This window comes from Bombina bombina, chromosome 2 (assembly GCF_027579735.1).
Source record: "Bombina bombina isolate aBomBom1 chromosome 2, aBomBom1.pri, whole genome shotgun sequence".
Taxonomy (NCBI): Eukaryota; Metazoa; Chordata; class Amphibia; order Anura; family Bombinatoridae; genus Bombina; species Bombina bombina.
This window is the reverse complement of record NC_069500.1, coordinates 1,122,192,497-1,122,211,490: the sequence shown is the minus strand read 5'-3', so window position 1 is coordinate 1,122,211,490 and position 18,994 is coordinate 1,122,192,497. Positions and strand designations below refer to the sequence as shown.

General features: G+C 37.6%; 1 protein-coding gene across 1 annotated transcript in view; it reads right to left on the bottom strand.

Moving 5' to 3' along the window:
• The window catches only part of RXFP1 (relaxin family peptide receptor 1), a 509,714-nt gene that overhangs the window by 213,781 nt on the left and 276,939 nt on the right, over positions 1-18,994 (bottom strand). The window lies entirely within an intron of this gene.

Below are 18,994 nucleotides of genomic sequence, written 5' to 3'. Positions count from 1 at the left end.
CCACCACATCAAAATAAATGTATTAACCCATATCCCGCCACTTCCAGACCCCGCCGAAACTGTAATAAAATTATTAACCCCTAAACCACCAGCCCCCCACATCGCCATAAACTAAATTAAGCTATTAACCCCTAAACCTAACAAGCCGCTAACTCATCCCTATCTTATAATAAATTTAAATTTACCTGTAGAATTAAAAGAAACTACAGTATATTAAACTATTAATTAACCTACCCTAACTATTATACTAAAACTACATTAAACTAACAATAAAATTAACTATATTACATATTTAAGTTACAAAAAAATAAAAAAACACTAAGTTACACAAAGTAAAAAAGAAATGATCAAATATTTAAACTAATTACACCTAATCTAATAGCCCTATCAAAATAAAAAAAAAAACCTAGCCTACATTAAACTACCAATGGCTCATAAAAGGGCCTTTTGCGGAGTATTGCCCCAAAGAAATCAGCTCTTTTACCTGTTAATTTTTTTTTTTTTTTAAAAACCCAACAGTAAAACCCACCACCCAGACAACCAACACCCCCAAATAAAAACCTATCTAAAAAACCTAAGCTCCCCATTGCCCTGAAAAGGGCATTTGTATGGGCATTGTCCTTAAAAGGGCATTCAGCTCTTTTACGGCCAAAAGTCCCTAACCTAAAATTAAAACCCACCCAATAAACCCTTAAAAAAACCTAACACTAACCGCCGACGATCCTCTTACAGTTTTCGAAGACTGGACATCCATCCTCATCCAAGTGGCAGAAGTCCTCAGTGAAACCGGCAGAAGTCTTCATCCAAGTGGGCAGAAGTCTTCATCCAGACGGCATCTTCTATCTTCATCCATACGGAGCGGCTCCATCTTCAAGACATCTGGCGTGGAACATCCTCTTCTTACAACGTCTCTTGAAGAATGAAGTTTCCTTTAAATGACGTTATCCAAGATGGCGTCTCTTTCATTCCGATTGGCTGATAGAATTCTATCAGACAATCGGAATTAAAGGGGAATTTATTTTTTCATCAGCCAATAGGATTGAGCTTTCATCCTATTGGCTGATCCAATCAGCCAATAGGATTGAACTTGCATTCTATTGGCTGATTGGAATAGCCATGTGTGGATGGTGGGTTTTACTGTTGGGGGGGTATTTGTTTGTTTTTTTAACATCTAAAAGAGCTGATTTCTTTGGGGCAACGCCCTGCAAAAGGCCCCTTTAAGGGCCATTGGTAGTTTAGTGTAGGCTAGGGTTTTTATTTTTATTTTGGGGGGGGCTTTTTTATTTTGATAGTGCTCTTAGATTAGGTGTAATTCTTTTTTTATTTTTGATACTGTGGTTTTTTGTAATTTAGAAATTTTAACTTAGTTGTTATTTTTTTTGTAATTTAGTAATTTTAATAGTAGATTTAAATAACTTGAGTAGGGTTTTAAAATATGTAATATAGTTAATTTAATTGTTAGTTTAATGTAATTTTAGTTTAATAGTTAGGGTAGGTTAATTAATAGTTTAATATAGTTTATTTTAATTCTAAAGGTAAGTTTACATTTATTATAAGATAGGGATGAGTTAATATTTAATGTAAAGTTAGCGGGTTGTTAGGTTTAGGGGTTAATAGCTTTTTTAATTTAGTTTATGCTGATGTGAGGGCTGGTGGTTTAAGGGTTAATAGGTTTAGTAAGTGGCAGTGATGTGGGAGGCCAGGGGTTAATACATTTATTTAGTTGCGGAGGGGTCCGGGAGCGGCGGGATAGGGGTTAATAACTTTAATAGAGTTGTGGTGGGCTCCGGGAGCAGCGGGATAGAGGTTAATAACTTTAGAGTCCCAGTGGGCTCCAGGAGCAGAGGGATAGGGGTTAATAACTTTATTAGAGTTGCAGTGGGCTCTGGGAGCAGCGGGATAGGGGTTAAACATTTTAGTATAGTGGCAGTGTTTAGTGACAGGGTATAAATAAAGTTGGGAAAAAGCCAAATAGCAGCGAGATCGATGACTGTTAGTTAACAACAGTCCGCTGCTCATCACCCCCGTACTTGGTGCCCGGCTTTTTGACAGCTTTTTTTATAGATAAGGAGAGTGTATTCAGGTCCGCGGCCGCAATGTTAGGTGATGTCAGGCGAGCCTATTGGTGCCGTTGAATGCAACATATTTGATGGCTTGATAATTAGGCCTCTAAGGGGTGAATTATCAAGCTCCGTATGGCTCGCCGGAAACAGCAGTTATGAAGCAGCAGTCTAAAGACCGCTACTGCATTACTTGTCTGCCTGCTCTGAAGTTGGGGAGAGAAATCAACCCGGTCAAATAGCGGCCAATTGTTTGCGAATCTGCAGGGGGCTGCATTGCACAAGCAGTTCACAAGAACTGATTATCCAATGATAAATGCCGACAGTGGACGATTGTATCATGTCCGCTCGCACTATGATAAATTTGCCTCTAAAACTTTACACTTATTTTGTCAATATTTAAACAGCTAATGAAACTTTAAAAAATACATCTACATGTTATTCTCAGACTAATCTTTTCTTTGAATTCATCATTCTATCTAGCAATTGTTTAGTGTTTAATGTTCCTTTAAGGAGGAAAACCAAGGAGGTTTATGGTTATTAATGGTTGTGTCAGTTGCAGTAATGTAATCAATAACATGCCTCTATGGAGCCAATCATAACTTGAACATGTATGGGGAAATAACAGTAGTTTTTATAAATAGCAACAAGTGCTAAAAGTGTTCCCTGGATTTAACTCCAGCATTCTGAACCAATTACACATTTCTTTATGGAAACTTGTTGAATTATAAAATGAGATTAAAGTAAACCAAAGGAGTTTCAAAGACTTTATAATATCAAACAAGGTACTTATCTTATAGCTATAACAAGCCGAAACAGAGACTTTTTTTTTTCATTTTACCATAGAAACATATTCATTACCTAAATTATTCACATTCACATTTACATATTTCCACATTTCATGGCTATAGAGCCACTACACACTATATTCTTTACATATTTGAAAAAAACCCAACACTAACTTAATCAGAAATAGATTTAATCATAGAGTTGACTTTCTGGAAATGCATCAATGGTTCCACAGTTTATCACTTACAAACAACACATTAGGTTTAATGAATTACCAGATTATATATTTATATTCTGAATGAAATGGGAATAAAATAAACAGTTTAATTTACTACTCTACACATTAGTGCATTAATCAGTCACAATAATAGCAAACTCAACAATTAATCTGCCTGTGAAATATTGAATTAAATTGACATTATAGTGCAAAAATGACATGCTCTAATAGTCGCAAAACACTAAATTAAACTATTAACCCCTAAACCTAAACCCCCCCCTAACTTTAAATTGAAATTACAATATAACTATATTTAAATACAGTGGTGTCACTAGGGTTGGTGTCACCCAGTGCGGTAAGTTATGGTGTTACCCCCCCCCCCAGAAAGCAGACACACACAAAAACAAAGGCACACACACATACAAACACTCAGACACACTTCAAAACATACTCAGATGCACACACAAACACTCGGAAACACACTCAGACACACACAAAAATACACACACAAAAACACTGAGACAAACACACAAAACCATTTAGACACACACACACACACAAAAACTCAGGCACGCACACACAAAAACTCAGACACACACATACAAAATATGTAAACTGCACTGCATTAATTATAAAGCTCATGCCTAGAGCTGCTCCCTGGCTCAGCAGAGCAGCAAATGAAAGATAAACAGAGCACTCTAAAATAAATCACTGAAGAAAAGGTTTAGGCGCGCAAACTATGAAAATTCTGCTCTCTGACTCTGTTCCAAGTCTGTCAGTGCACAGCCCCGGCCTGCGTGCCTACCGCTTCGTATGGCCAATCACCTCTGCACTCTGCCCACCCCCAGACCCCCGCCCTCCCTCCCCTCCTACCTCTTGAGTGTGCACTTAGTGTACCGTAACCGTACCGGTCTGGTGGGCATCATACGTGGCTCCTTCACTTTAGAGACAGTTCAGACTGTAATGCGGTCAGGTGCCAGGCATCCCCCTTACAATTTCCCAGTTCCCATTTAGAGAGACAGCACAGCAGTGAGTAACTCCACTGCTCCACATGTCACTGAGCAGTGAGCACAGATAGGCAGGCAGGTTTAGGCTAGCAGCGCAACTTCGCAAGCCCCATGGCACGCCCACAACATTCATAGTGAAATTGGGCAGGGGAGGAGCAAGGTACAAACAAGCAAAAGCAGCCGGGAAAACTATTTGTTGAAATTGCAGCGCTGGCTCAAGGGACAAAAAAATTGTGTATCTACAACTTCCCCAGTCCCACTAATGTTCACAAATGCCAGCCCCTCTAATACAAAAATCTATGCATCTCAACATTGTATTTCTTTGAATTTCAATAAAATAATAATAAAAAAATAATAATAATATTTTTTTTGTGGTGTCACCCCCTGGAGGGTGTCACTCAAGTGTGACCCGCACCCCCCGCACCCCCTAGTGACGCCACTGTTTAAATAAATAAAAATGTTCCTGTTAAAATAAAAATAAATCTAAATCTAAATTGCAACAAAAAAAAATCCTACGAAAAATTTAAAAAATCTAACGGCTAGATTTAATCAGCCAATCAGATTTTTCCTACCTTTATTCCAATTGGCTGATAGAATCCTATCAGCCAATCGGAATTCAAGGGACGCCATCTTGGATGATGTCACTTAAAGGAACCTTCATTCGTCGTCTAGTCGTCGGTCAAGAAGGATGTTCCGCGCCGGAGGTCTTGAAGATGGAGCCGCTCCTCATCGGATGGATGAAGATAGAAGATGCCGATTGGATGAAGATGTCTGCCGGTCCGGATGTCCTCTTCTGCCCGGATATGATGAAGACTTCTGCCACTCCGGATGCTCTCTTTTGGTCCATCGGTGCCCGGTTGGGTGAAGATGACTCAAGGTAGGGAGATCTTCAGGGGGGTAGTGTTAGGTTTATTTATGGGGGGTTTGGGTTAGAGTCGGGGTATGTGGGTGGTGGGTTGTAATGTTGGGGGGTGGTATTGTTTTTTTTTTTGCAGGCATAAAGAGCTCATTTCTTTGGGGCATGCCCCGCAAAAAGCCCTTTTAAGGGGTGGTAAGGTAATAGAGCTGTTAACTTTTTTTAACTTAGATTAGGGTAGGGAATTTTTTTTATTTTGGGGGGCTTTGTTATTTTATTAGGGGGCTTAGAGTAGATGTAATTAGCTTAACATTATTGTAATCTTTTTTTTTTTTTTGTAATTTAGTGTTAGTTTTTTTTTGTAATTTAGTTTAGTTTATTTAATTGTAGGTAATTGTAGGTACTTGTAGTTAATTTATTTATTGATAGTGTAGTGTTAGGTTTAATTGTAACTTAGGTTAGGATTTATTTTACAGGTAATTTGGTAATTATTTTAACTAGGCAGCTATTAAATAGTAAATAACTATTTAATAGCTATTGTACCTAGTAAAAATAAATACAAAGTTGCCTGTAAAATAAATATAAATCCTAAAATAGCTACAATGTAACTATTCATTATATTGTAGCTATATTAGGGTTTATTTTACAGGTAAGACTTAGCTTTAGGGGTTAATACATTTATTATAGTGGCGGCGAGGTCCGGTCGGCAGATTAGGGGTTAATAAGTGTAGGTAAGGTAGCGATGTTGGGGGGGGCAGATTAGGGGTTAATAAATATTATGTAGGTGTCGGCAATGTTGGGGACAGCAGATTAGGGGTTCATTGGGATAATGTAGGTGGTGGCGGTGTGCGGTCGGCAGATTAGGGGTTAAATTTTTTTATTAAAGTGGCGACGATGTGCGGGGGGGCCTCGGTTTAGGGGTACATAGGTAGTTTATGGGTGTTAGTGTACTTTAGAGCACAGTAGTTAAGAGCTTTATAAACCGGTGTTAGCCCAGAAAGCTCTTAACTACTGACTTTTTCCTGCGGATGGAGTCTTGTTGGTAGAGGCTCTACCGCTCACATCAGCCAAGACTCTAAATACCAGCGTTAGGAAGATCCCATTGAAAAGATAGGATACGCAATTGGCGTAAGGGGATCTGCGGTATGAAAAAGTCGCGGCTTGGAAGTGAGCGTTAGACCCTTTCCTGACTGACTCTAAATACCAGCAGGCGGTAAAAAGCAGCGTTAGGAGCCAAACTCTAAATCTAGGCGTAAGTTTACCAAAAAAAATTAACACTAAAATCACGAAAAATAAAAAAAACTAAGATTACAAAAAATAAACAAAATTATAAAAAATAAAACCAATGACAACCAATGACATCTCATCTAATAGCGCTATAAAAATAAAAAAGCCCCCCAAAATAAAAACACCCCCTAACCTACAATAAACTACCAATAGCCCTTAAAAAAATACAATACAAAAAATACAAAGTCCCCCCAACAGTAAAACCCACCATACAACCAACCCCCCCAAAATAAAAAACCTAACTTTAAAAAAAAAAAACTAAGCTACCCATTGCCCCTAAAGGAGCATTTGTATGGGCATTGCCCTTAAAAGGGCATTAAGCTCTTTTTAATTGCCCTTAAAAGGGCATTTAGCTCTTTTTCAAAGCCCAAAGTCCTAATCTAAAAAAAAAACACCCAACCCCCCAATAAACCTAACACTAACCCCAGAAGATCTACTCACGGTTTCTGAAGTCCGGACATCCATCTCCATCCTGGGGGTGTCTTCTTTCTTCATCCCGGCGGCGCGGAGTGGAGCTATCCTGGATCCCATCCTGCGTGGAGCATCCTCTTCATACGGTTGCCTCCATACACTGAAGTTGAATGCAAGGTAGTCGTTTCAAAATGGCTTACCTTGCATTCCTATTGGCTGATTTGATTCTTCAAATTCAAATCAGCCAATATGATGAGAGCGACTGAAATCCTATTTGAACAGCCAATAGGATTTCAGAAGCTCTCATCCTTTTGGCTGATTTCAATTTGAAGAATCAAATCAGCCAATAGGAATGCAATGTACGCCGTTTTGAAATGGCTACCTTGCATTCAACTTCAGTGTACGGTGGCAACCGTATGAAGAGGACGCTCTGTGCAGGATGGGATCCAGGATAGCTCCGCTCTGCGCAGCCAGGATGAAGATAGAAGACGCCCCCCTGGATGAATACCTCAACGTCTGGATGAAGACCTCGCTGCCTGGATGGAGATGGATATCTGGACTTCAGAAACCATGAGTAGATCTTTTGGGGTTAATGTTATTTTTTTGTTTTTTTTTAGATTAGGGCTTTGGGCTTTGAAAAAGAGCTGAATGCCCTTTTAAGGGCAATGCCCATACAAATGCCCCTTTGGGGCAATGAGTAGCTTAGGTTTTTAATAGTTAGGTTTTTTATTTTGGGGGTTGGTTGGGTGGTGGGTTTTAATATTGGGGATACCCTTTTAAGAGTTTATTGTAGGCTAGGGGTGTTTTTATTTTGGGGGGCTTTTTTATTTTTTATAAGGCTATTAGATTAGGTGTAACTGTTTTTATTTTTGATAATTTTGTTTATTTTTTTGTAATCTTAGTGTTTTTTATTTTTCGTGATTTTATTGTTAATTATTTTTGGTAAATTTAGATTTTTTTGTAGGATTTGGTTTTTTGTTAGTTGTAATTTAGATTTTACATTGTGTTAGGTTTGTTTAAATTTGTAATTTAGATATTTTAATTGGTAGTATTTTTTATTTTATTAGATTAGTTATGTTAGGTTAATTTATAGTTTAATGTTAGGTTTATTTTTATTCCACATGTAAGTTTTTATTTATTTAAATATAGTTATATTGTAATTTCAGTTTAAAGTTAGGGGGTGTTAGGCTTAGGGGTTGTTAGGCTTAGGGGTTAATAGTTTAATTTAGTTTTTTACAATGTGGGGGGCCAGCGGTTTAGGGGTTAATAGTTTTATTTAGTGACGGAGATGTTGGGGAGCGGCAGAATAATGGTTAATAACTTTATTATAGTGGCGGCGATGTGGTGGTGTGGCGGAATAGAGGTTAATATATTTATATAGTGTTGGCAATGGGCAGCAGATTAGGGGTTAATAGGTTTAATATAGTGTTTGTGATGCGGGAGGGTGGCGGTTTAGGGGTTAATAGGTAGTTTATGGGTGTTAGTGTACTTTGTAACAGTTTAGTTATGAGTTTTGTGAAACGTTTTTGTTACACAAAATCCATAACTACTGCTCTCAGATGGAGGTATGGATTGTGCTGGTATAGGCTGTAATGCAAGCATTTTAGCTTCACTGCACAACCTGTAATACCGGCGCTATGGAAATACCACACAAAAACTTCATTTTTTTGAGTGAGGGATTGATGTTGCGTTACAGGCTAAAATACTTATGATGTGATATAGATATACCGACACGACTCCTAATAGTGTGTTACTGCTTTTACGCTGAAACTGCCATTTTTTCAGTGTTAAAAGCCGCAATGCAAAACTCGTAATCTAGGTGAATATTAGCAGTGGTGGTTGTATGACCCAGCTTTGTGACTGCCACTTTTGATTGGGTCATATTAATTTATCCAGATTTGGGCATAGGTCAATAATGGAAAAGGTATAAAGAGTTAATGTGGTGTCATTAAGATACACACCTACTAGATAATAGATGATTGGCCTCTCTTTTAATGGATGGGGTTTAAATGTGTGTGTTGTTTTCACATTTGTTAGCTTGATAAAGGGGCAGAAGCCCCAAAATGTTGCTGATGTGTTTATCTCAATAAAGGTGCCTTTTCACTTTATTGGAAGTGCAACCTTTATATACGTTTTCATGCTTGGACTACCGATTGGGTCAGCAGCGGTCTTTGCTTGTGGTACCTAGTGGTACTTTAACTATTTGTTAAGAGCATGTCATTTTTGTGCTAAATTGCCCCTTTAAGTTCCAACTCTTCCTTAGAGGCTAGATTACATCCTTCATACTTAAGTATAGTATATCTACTTGAAGCCTCAGCATGATTTTACATGTTGATTGGTTAGCTCAGAACACAAGCACATTTAAATTTGTCCTTAACTAATCACAGCAACCAGATGAGAATTGAATGATTAGAGTTAAGTTTTTCTACAGCACATGACGGTTGACTCACAGTTCTGGATGTCTTGCCAACATATTGTCTAATACAACTTTACTCTATTAAATAGATAACCCCATATAAAAAACAATATTAATATCTTAATAATATCTTAATATTTTAACAATATTAATAATCTTAATATATCTTATTTATTTATAACCTTATATATTCCTTTCTAGTAACCACTGAAGTATTTTAAAGTGTGAACCTGAAAGCTGATTATATATAGCACAGATAAATCTTACCAGGTAAGATTTTTGGGGGATTGTATCTGCATTTGACAAATGGACCAATGTGGTCTCGAAACATTATGCTCTGTTTTTAAATTTTATACATGAAATGTGAAGTTTTATTATAAAGACCAATGAGTGCTTATTTTTGCTACGCTACTGGAATTCATTATAAAGCACTGTGGCATTTATGAACAGTGTTATATGGAGTGCATCTACTTGGATCATCTATTTATATATATATATATATATTATTTAGTAATACAGTTATTCTTTTTCTTTAGAAATCAACTTTTTGGGGTTTTACTTTTTCATCTATCAATGAGGATACAAATTGAATGAATAAATGCAATTAATATGAATACATTGTTAAAAAAATAATAGATAGATATAGATATTTAGCAGGGTTGCACTTTCTATGGCTGGAAGATGTCTGTATTTGCAATACTGTTCTGTATAGGAAGCTTTACCTCTAATTAAAATGGTATGCAACATATTTTTTATGTATTGCTTTGTTATTAGACCTCTACTGGCTAGACAACCATATGAAATGCTACCTTTTGTGCCCAACATTTGGTGTATGTATATATATATATATATATATATATGTATAAATATATATATGTATTGTGTATTATTTAAATATAATTAACTCCTACTGGAATATTGTTATTATTATTGGATGGGTTCACATATTATTTGATGAAGTGTTGTAACAATAACCATATGCCCAAAATGTGTTCCCGAGACTTGTATTGCCAATATTATATGGCAGGTGTAAGTGCTTGGTACTGTTAATTAATTTATCTACTAGCAGTGCTTCCCACTTTGAAAAACAAACTGCGTTTTCATCAAGGTCTGAATATAGAGAGTTTTCTTTCAGCAAGGGAAATCAATTCCTGGTTACTTACGGCTAGATTTAGAGTTTTGTCGGTAAGGACCCGCTCCTTTAAAATAACTCTGGTATTGAGAGTCCATATAATGTCAGCGTTAGGCTCCAAAAAAGGAGCGTAGAGCATATTTAACGCAAATGCAACTCTCGATACCAGAGTTGCTTACGGACGCGGCCAGCCTCAAAAACGTGCTTGTGCACGATTCCCCCATAGGAAACAATGGGGCTGTTTGAGCTGAAAAAAAACCTAACACCTGCAAAAAAGCCGCGTTCAGCTCCTAACGCAGCCCCATTGTTTGCTATGGGGAAACACTTCCTACGTCTGCACCTAACACTCTAACATGTACCCCGAGTCTAAACACCCCTAGCCTTACACTTATTAACCCCTAATCTGCCGCCCCCACTATCGCTGACCCCTGCATATTATTATTAACCCCCAATCTGCCGCTCCGTAAACCGCCGCTACTTACATTATCCCTATGTACCCCTAATCTGCTGCCCCTAACACCGCTGACCCCTATATTATATTTATTAACCCCTAATCTGCCCCCCACAACGTCGCCTCCACCTGCCTACACTTATTAACCCCTAATCTGCCGACCGGACCTGAGCGCTACTATAATAAAGTTATTAACCCCTAATCCGCCTCACTAACCCTATAATAAATAGTATTAACCCCTAATCTGCCCTCCCTAACATCGCTGACACCTAACTTCAATTATTAACCCCTAATCTGCCGACTGGAGCTCACCGCTATTCTAATAAATGTATTAACCCCTAAAGCTAAGTCTAACCCTAACACTAACACCCCCCTAAATTAAATATAATTTTAATCTAACGAAATTAATTAACTCTTATTAAATAAATTATTCCTATTTAAAGATAAATACTTACCTGTAAAATAAATCCTAATATAGCTACAATATAAATTATAATTATATTATAGCTATTTTAGGATTAATATTTATTTTACAGGTAATTTTGTAATTATTTTAACCAGGTACAATAGCTATTAAATAGTTAAGAACTATTTAATAGCTAAAATAGTTAAAATAATTACAAATTTACCTGTAAAATAAATCCTAACCTAAGTTACAATTAAACCTAACACTACACTATCAATAAATTAATTAAATAAAATACCTATAATTATCTACAATTAAACCTAACACTACACTATCAATAAATAAATTAAATACAATTCCTACAAATAAATACAATGAATTAAACTAACTAAAGTACAAAAAATAAAAAAGAACTAAGTTACAAAAAATAAAAAAATATTTACAAACATTAGAAATATATTACAACAATTTTAAACTAATTACACCTACTCTAAGCCCCCTAATAAAATAACAAAGCCCCCCAAAATAAAAAAATGCCCTACCCTATTCTAAATTACTAAAGTTCAAAGCTCTTTTACCTTACCAGCCCTGAACAGGGCCCTTTGCGGGGCATGCCCCAAGAAGTTCAGCTCTTTTGCCTGTAAAAAAAAACATACAATACCCCTCCCCCAACATTACAACCCACCACCCACATACCCCTAATCTAACCCAAACCCCCCTTAAATAAACCTAACACTAAGCCCCCGAAGATCTCCCTACCTTGAGTCGTCTTCACCCAGCCGAGCCAAATTCTTCATCCAAGCGGAGCAAGAAGAGGTCCTCCATCCGGTAGAAGTCTTCATCCAAGCGGGGCAGAAGAGGTCTTCCATCCGATTGAAGTCTTCATCCAAGAGGCATCTTCTATCGTCATCCATCCGGAGCGGCAGCATCCTGAAGACCTCCGACGCGGAACATCCATCCTGGCCGACGACTGAACGACGAATGAGGTTCCTTTAAATGACGTCATCCAAGATGGCGTCCCTCGAATTCCGATTGGCTGATAGGATTCTATCAGCCAATCGGAATTAAGGTAGGAAAAATCTGATTGGCTGATTGAATCAGCCAATCAGATTGAGCTCGCATTCTATTGGCTGATCGGAACAGCCAATAGAATGCGAGCTCAATCTGATTGGATGATTGGATCAGCCAATCGGATTGAACTTGATTCTGATTGGCTGATTCCATCAGCCAATCAGAATATTCCTACCTTAATTCCGATTGGCTGATAGAATCCTATCAGCCAATCGGAATTCGAGGGACGCCATCTTGGATGACGTCATTTAAAGGAACCGTCATTCGTCGTTCAGTCGTCGGCCAGGATGGATGTTCCGCGTCGGAGGTCTTCAGGATGCTGCCGCTCCACTCCGGATGGATGACTATAGAAGATGCCTCTTGGATGAAGACTTCAATCGGATGGAAGACCTCTTCTGCCCCGCTTGGATGAAGACTTCTACCGGATGGAGGACCTCTTCTTGCTCCGCTTGGATGAAGAATTTGGCTCGGCTGGGTGAAGACGACTCAAGGTAGGGAGATCTTCAGGGGCTTAGTGTTAGGTTTATTTAAGGGGGGCTTGGGTTAGATTAGGGGTATGTGGGTGGTGGGTTGTAATGTTGGGGGGGGGGTATTGTATGTTTTTTAAAGGCAAAAGAGCTGAACTTCTTGGGGCATGCCCCGCAAAGGGCCCTGTTCATGGCTGGTAAGGTAAAAGAGCTTTGAACTTTAGTAATTTAGAATAGGGTAGGGCATTTTTTTATTTTGAGGGGCTTTGTTATTTTATTAGGGGGCTTAGAGTAGGTGTATTTAATTTATTTATTGATAGTGTAGTGCTAGGTTTAATTGTAGATAATTATAGGTATTTTATTTAATTAATTTATTGATAGTGTAGTGTTAGGTTTAATTGTAACTTAGGTTAGGATTTATTTTACAGGTAAATTTGTAATTATTTTAACTATTTTAGCTATTAAATAGTTCTTAACTATTTAATAGCTATTGTACCTGGTTAAAATAATTACAAAGTTACCTGTAAAATAAATATTAATCCTAAAATAGCTATAATATAAATATAATTTATATTGTAGCTATATTAGGGTTTATTTTACAGGTAAGTATTTATCTTTAAATAGGAATAATTTATTTAATAAGAGTTAATTAATTTAGTTAGATTAAAATTATATTTAACTTAGGGGGGTGTTAGTGTTAGGGTTAGACTTAGCTTTAGGGGTTAATACATTTATTAGAATAGCGGTGAGCTCCAGTCGGCAGATTAGGGGTTAATAATTGAAGTTAGGTGCCGGCGATGTTAGGGAGGGCAGATTAGGGGTTAATACTATTTATTATAGGGTTAGTGAGGCGGAATAGGGGTTAATAACTTTATTATAGTAGCGCTCAGGTCCGCTCGGCAGATTAGGGGTTAATAAGTGTAGGCAGGTGGAGGCGACATTGAGGGGGGCAGATTAGGGGTTAATAAATATAATATAGGGGTTGGCGGTGTTAGGGGCAGCAGATTAGGGGTACATAGCTATAATGTAGGTGGCGGCTCTTTGCGGTCGGCAGATTAGGGGTTAATTATTGTAGGTAGCTGGCTGCAACGTTGTGGGGGGCAGGTTAGGGGTTAATAAATATAAGATAGGGGTCGGCGGTGTTAGGGGCAGCAGATTAGGGGTAAATAAGGATAACGTAGGTGGCGGTCGGCAGATTAGGGGTTAAAAAAATTAAATCGAGTGGCGGCGATGTGTGGGGGCCTCGGTTTAGGGGTACATAGGTAGTTTATGGGTGTTAGTGTACTTTAGAGTACAGTAGTTAAGAGCTTTATGAACCGGCGTTAGCCCAGAAAGCTCTTAACTACTGAATTTTTTCTGCGGCTGGAGTTTTGTCGTTAGATTTCTAACGCTCACTTCAGCCACGACTCTAAATACCAGAGATAGAAAAATCCCATTGAAAAGATAGGATACGCAATTGACGTAAGGGGATCTGCGGTATGGAAAAGTCGCGGCTGAAAAGTGAGCGTTAGACCCTTTTTTGACTGACTCCAAATACCGGCAGTAGCCTAAAACCAGCGTTAGGAGCCTCTAACGCTGGTTTTCACGGCTACCGCCAAACTCCAAATCTAGACCTTAGTTCATAAACATGAACTACCTATAATCAAAATAAAGGAGATTTAATCTCCAGTAAGAGCAATCAAATAGTGGCACTCATTTCATAAAAGGCACTGGCTGCTAATACCTTAGATAAATTTAAATATGGCTTAGATGAATTTCTACAGAATTTTGTGGCGCTGTACAAATAAACAATAATAATAATAACAATAAATAATTTCTGTCTAGAAACAGAATTCAGGGATATGAGTGCCTGTGTTAAATGGGTCAGCTTTCTAATTGTTTAATGGTAGTTCAAGAGGCAGCTTCTGTATCAAGTAGGATGTGTACAGGTTGAACTTGATAAACTTCTATGTTTTAACCTCATCTACCATGTTACTATGTAAATAGTGAGACTGTAAGAGCTGACACAAAACTGAAAGTTTAGCTGCAATACAATACTTTTTCCTTAGGTTAACAAGACAAAAATCAATACTTTCTTATAGTCTGATAATGTATACAAAATACTGTAAGCCCCTGTTAATCCTCTTTATATGTCATTTCAGATCTGTGATATGACAGATTTACTCTAAAACTTTAAAGCACGTGCAATTACAGGAGTTTCAGGTAAACACATATACACTGAGCATCTATACCTGAACAGACTAAGGGGGTTAGTTATCAACGTGTCAACTTTCCTGCCTTCGCCGGCCCAATACGCCCGCCTAAGCTCGCCTATCTTCGCCGCCACGGACCTGAAAAAATATGCCTGTTATCAAAAAAAGCTGTCAAAAAGCCGCGGGGCGATGAGCAGCGGACTGTGAGAGTTATCACTCATCCGATCTCGCTGCTCTTCGGCTTTTTCCCAGCTTTCTTGCTAGCCTGTCACTAAGCACTCACACTAAACTACACTGTTCTACCCCCTATACCGGCGTCCCCGGAGCCCCCCGCAACTAAATAAAGTTACTAACCCCTAAACCGCCGCTCCTAGACCCTGCCCCAACTCTTATAAATGTATTAACCCCTAAACCGCCGCTCCTAGACCCTGCCGCAAGTCTTATAAATGTATTAACCCCTAAACCGCCGCTCCTAGACCCCGCCGCAAGTCTTATAAATGTATTAACCCCTAAACCGCCACTCCCGGAGCCCACCGCCACCTACATTATACCTAGTAACCCCTATCCTACCCCCCCTATACCGTCGCCCTCTATAATAAAGTTATTAACCCCTATCCTGCTGATCCCGCACCTCGCCGCAAATAAAAAAATAGTTTAACCCATAAAGCGCCGCTCCCTGAACCCGCCGCAACCTATATTAAATTTATTAACCCCTATCCTGCCCCCCCTACACCGTCACCACCTATAATAAACTTATTAACCCCTATCCTGCCCCCCCTACACCGTCGCCACCTATAATAAATTTATTAACCCCTATCCTGCCCCCCACTACACCGCCGCCACTGTAATAAAATTATTAACCCCTAAACCTAAGTCTAACACTAACCCTAACACCCCCTAACTTAAATATTAATTAAATAAATCTAAATCATATTTCTATTAATCTAAGTTAATCCTATTTAAAACTAAATACTTACCTATAAAATAAACCCTAATATAGCTACAATATAAATAATAATTATATTGTAGCTATCTTAGGATTTATTTTTATTTTACAGGTACCTTTCAATTTATTTTAACTAGGTACAATAGCTATTAAATAGTTATTCACTATTTAATAGCTTACCTAGCTAAAATAAAGAGAAATTTACCTGTAAAATAAAAACTAACCTAAGTTACAATTACACCTAACACTACACTATACTTTAATAAATTATTCCTATTTAAAACTAAATACTTACCTGTAAAATAAACCCTAATATAGCTACAATATAATTAATAATTACATTGTAGCTATCTTAGGATTTATATTTATTTTACAGGTAACTTTGTATTTATTTTAGCTAGTTAGAATAGTTATTAAATAGTTATTAACTATTTAATAACTACCTAGCTAAAAGAAATACAAAATTACATGTAAAATAAATCCTAACCTAAGTTACAATTAAACCTAACACTACACTATCATTAAATAAATTAAATAAACTACCTACAAATAACTACAATTAAATACAATTACATAAACTAACTAAAGTACAAAAAATAAAAAAAGCTAAGTTACAAAAAAATAAAAAAAATAAGTTACAAACATTTAAAAACATATTACAACAATTTTAAGCTACTTACACCTAATCTAAGCCCCCTAATAAAATAACAAACCCCCCCAAAAATAAAAAAATGCCCTACCCTATTCTACATTAAAAAAGTTCAAAGCTCTTTTACCTTACCAGCCCTTAAAAGGGCCTTTTGTGGGGGCATGCCCCAAAGAGTTCACCTCTTTTGCCTGTAAAAGAAAAATACAACCCCCCCAACATTAAAACCCACCACCCACATACCCCTAATCAGATTGAGCTCGCATTCTATTGGCTGTTCCGATCAGCCAATAGAATGCAAGCTCAATCTGATTGGCATCTCAACATTGTATTTCTTTGAATTTCAATAAAATAATAATAAAAAAATAATAATAATATTTTTTTTGTGGTATCACCCCCTGGAGGGTGTCACTCAAGTGTGACCCGCACCCCCCGCACCCCCTAGTGACGCCACTGTTTAAATAAATAAAAATGTTCCTGTTAAAATAAAAATAAATCTAAATCTAAATTGCATGAAAAAAAATCCTACGAAAAATTTAAAAAATCTAATGGCTAGATTTCATCAGCCAATCAGATTTTTCCTACCTTAATTCCGATTGGCTGATAGAATCCTATCATTCAATCGGAATTGAAGGGACGCCATCTTGGATGACGTCCCTTAAAGGAGCCTTAATTCGTCGGTAGTTCGTCGGGAAAGAAGGATGTTCCGCGTCGGCGGGATGAAGATTCAAGACCCGGCTTTGATGATGACCTCGCACGGATAGAAGACTTCTTCAGCGCCTCTCGGAAGATGACCTCGCCCGGATGGAAGATTTCTTCAGCGCCGCTTAGAGGATAACGTCTGCCGGTCCGGATGTCCTCTTCAGTTCCATCGGTGGCTCGGCTGAGTGAAGACAACTAAAGGTAGGATGATCTTCAGGGGATTAGTGTTAGGTTATTTTAAGGGGGGTTTGGGTTAGATTAGGGGTATGTGGGTGGTGGGTTTTAATGTTGGGGGGGGTTGTATTTTTCTTTTACAGGCAAAAGAGCTGAACTCTTTGGGGCATGCCCCCACAAAAGGCCCTTTTAAGGGCTGGTAAGGTAAAAGAGCTTTGAACTTTTTTAATGTAGAATAGGGTAGGGCATTTTTTTATTTTGGGGGGTTTGTTATTTTATTAGGGGGCTTAGATTAGGTGTAAGTAGCTTAAAATTTTTGCAATATGTTTTTAAATGTTTGTAACTTATTTTTTTATTTTTTGTAACTTAGCTTTTTTATTTTTTGTACTTTAGTTAGTTTATGTAATTGTATTTAATTGTAGTTATTTGTAGGTAGTTTATTTAATTTATTTAATGATAGTGTAGTGTTAGGTTTAATTGTAACTTAGGTTAGGATTTATTTTACAGGTAATTTTGTATTTCTTTTAGCTAGGTAGTTATTAAATAGTTAATAACTATTTAATAACTATTCTAACTAGCTAAAATAAATACAAAGTTACCTGTAAAATAAATATAAATCCTAAGATAGCTACAATGTAATTATTAATTATATTGTAGCTATATTAGGGTTTATTTTACAGGTAAGTATTTAGTTTTAAATAGGAATAATTTATTAAAGTATAGTGCAGTGTTTGGTGTAATTGTAACTTAGGTTAGTTTTTATTTTACAGGTAAATTTCTCTTTATTTTAGCTAGGTAAGCTATTAAATAGTTAATAACTATTTAATAGCTATTGTACCTAGTTAAAATAAATTGAAAGGTACCTGTAAAATAAAAATAAATCCTAAGATAGCTACAATATAATTATTATTTATATTGTAGCTATATTAGGGTTTATTTTAAAGGTAAGTATTTAGTTTTAAATAGGATTCATTTAGTTCATAATAGAAATATGATTTAGATTTATTTAATTAATATTTAAGTTAGGGGGTGTTAGGGTTAGTGTTAGACTTAGGTTTAGGGGTTAATAATTTTATTACAGTGGCGGCGGTGTAGTGGGGGGCAGGATAGGGGTTAATAAATTTATTATAGGTGGCGACGGTGTAGGGGGGGCAGATTAGGGGTTAATAAATTTATTATAGGAGGCGACAGTGTAGAAGGGGGCAGGATAGGGGTTAATAAATTTATTATAGGTGGCGACGGTGTAGAAGGGGGCAGGATAGGGGATAATAAATTTATTATAGGTGGCGACGGTGTAGGGGGGCAGGATAGGGGTTAATACATTTAATATAGGTTGCGGGGGTCCGGGAGCGGCGGTTTAGGGGTTAAACTATTTATTTAGTTGCGGCGAGGTGCGGGATCGACAGGATAGGGGTTAATAAATTTATTATAGAGGGCGGCGGTATAGGGGGGGCAGGATAGGGGTTACTAGGTATAATGTAGTTGGCGGTGGGCTCCGGGAGCGGCGGTTTAGGGGTTAATATGTATAGAGTAGCTTGCGGTGGGCCCTGGGAGCGGCGGTTTAGGGGGTAATAACTTTATTTAGTTGCGGCGGTGTAGGGGGTACAGATTAGTGGTGTTTAGACTCGGGGTACATGTTAGGGTGTTAGGTGCAGACAGCTCCCATAGGAATGAATGGGATGTCTGGCAGCAGCGAACTTGTACTTTCGCTATGGTCAGACTCCCATTGATTCCTATGGGATCCGCCGCCTCCAGGCTGGCGGT